The sequence below is a fragment of the Cydia splendana genome, chromosome 2 (genome assembly GCF_910591565.1).
Source record: "Cydia splendana chromosome 2, ilCydSple1.2, whole genome shotgun sequence".
Taxonomy (NCBI): domain Eukaryota; kingdom Metazoa; phylum Arthropoda; class Insecta; order Lepidoptera; family Tortricidae; genus Cydia; species Cydia splendana.
The window spans coordinates 30932989-30934943 of NC_085961.1; positions in this window are offsets into that span (position 1 = coordinate 30932989).

A 1955-nucleotide genomic window follows, 5' to 3' on the forward strand; every position below is an offset into this window, starting at 1 on the left:
CTAACGTGTTTTATTACAAGTATTTAGCGAGCGTCTACGACCACCCAATTGCAGAAACGCTTAATTAACCATAAGAAGAGATGATTTCTATCTTTGATTTTCGAATCAAAAATTTAACTCGAGGTAAAATCGCCAGTGCCAGTAAAGTAAAGAGCCTTGCGAGGTATAGGTATAAGTAAAGTCAATGTGGAGAAGACATGAAAATGGCATATGAAAATTAGTCCCGGGAAGACCGTCATAGGTCTACGACGTATAGGTGTAGAGCTTCACTCCTGCTCTATCAACCGTAAGTAAGTGGAGTATGAGTTCAAGAATTAAAAGCGACGAAAATGCTTTTAGACAGTCTTCTCCACATCGACCCTACGTAAAATATGAAACGAGTAATTATTTCAACTGTGCTCTCTCTCTCTCTCTCTCCCCGCTGTTCACTATGATCGCGAGGAAAACGTCCATTGTTTTTTTTTATTATATGGGCTGTTGAATATGTCTATAAGTCTAGCTTTTTTTAGTGAGGCCTTATTAAAAAAACTGTTTTTGCAATTACGAGTGTGAAGTTAGCAGCCTAAAGTTATCTGCCTATGATAACCCGACCTAATAAAGAAGTCGAGTTTTATAAATTATACAAAACAGTAAAATATACGGTTTCAAGGTCAGGGACAAACCTAAAAAGCAAATAATGACTTTTCTGATGTCCTGGCTAAATGTGTGAGATAAAATAGGAAAAATATTGCAACAATTACATAGGCAGCTAACTTCACAAAAGGCAGCCTTACAAATACGATCAAATTTCCACATGAAGCTGTCTAGATTACACTTTGTGTTTGGTACCAATAGAACCGCCTTGTTACCAGTTATAAACGAGGTAAGAATGATCAAGATTAAAAGAACATGACTAGCCCAAACTGACTGATAATACATATCTGCCTAAGTAAAAATTACAATATTCCGTAATTTCCACATAAAGCTGTATAGATTACACTTTGTGTTTAGTACCACTAGAACCGCCTTGTTACTGGTTGTAAACAAGGTAAGAATGATCAAGATTAAAAGAACATGACTACCCCAAACTGACTGAAAATACATATCTGCCTAAGTAAAAATGTAAATTTTCTGGAATTTTCACATGAAGCTGTCTAGATTACACTTTGTGTTTAGTACCAATAGAATCGCCTTGTGACCAGTTATAAACGAGGTAAGTTTCATAAACTTTGAAAGAAAATGACTAGCCCAAACTGACTGAAAATACATATCTGCCTAAGTAAAAATTACAATTTTCCGTAATTTCCACATAAAGCTGTCTAGATTACACTTTGTGTTTAGTACCATTAGAACCGCCTTGTTACCAGTTGTAAACACGGTAAGAAAGATCAAGATTAAAAGAACATGACTACTCCAAACTGACTGAAAATACATATCTGCCTAAGTAAAAATGTAAATTTTGAGGAATTTTCACATGAAGCTGTCTAGATTACACTTTGTGTTTGATACCAATAGAATCGCCTTGTTGCCAGTTATAAACGAGGTAAGTTTCATAAACTTTGAAAGAAAATGACTAGCCCAAACTGACTGAAAATACATATCTGCCTAAATAAAAATTACAATTTTCCGTAATTTCCACATAAAGCTGTCTAGATTACACTTTGTGTTTAGTACCATTAGAACCGCCTTGTTACCAGTTGTAAACAAGGTAAACATGATCAAGATTAAAAGAACATGTTTACCCCAAACTGACTGAAAATACATATCTGCCTAAGTAAAAATGTAAATTTTCTGGAATTTCCACATGAAGCTGTCTAGATTACACTTTCTGTTTGATACCAATAGAATCGCCTTGTGACCAGTTATAAACGAGGTAAGTTTCATAAACTTTGAAAGAAAATGACTAGCCCAAACTGACTGAAAATACATATCTGCCTAAGTAAAAATGACAATTTCCTGCAATTTCCACATAAAGC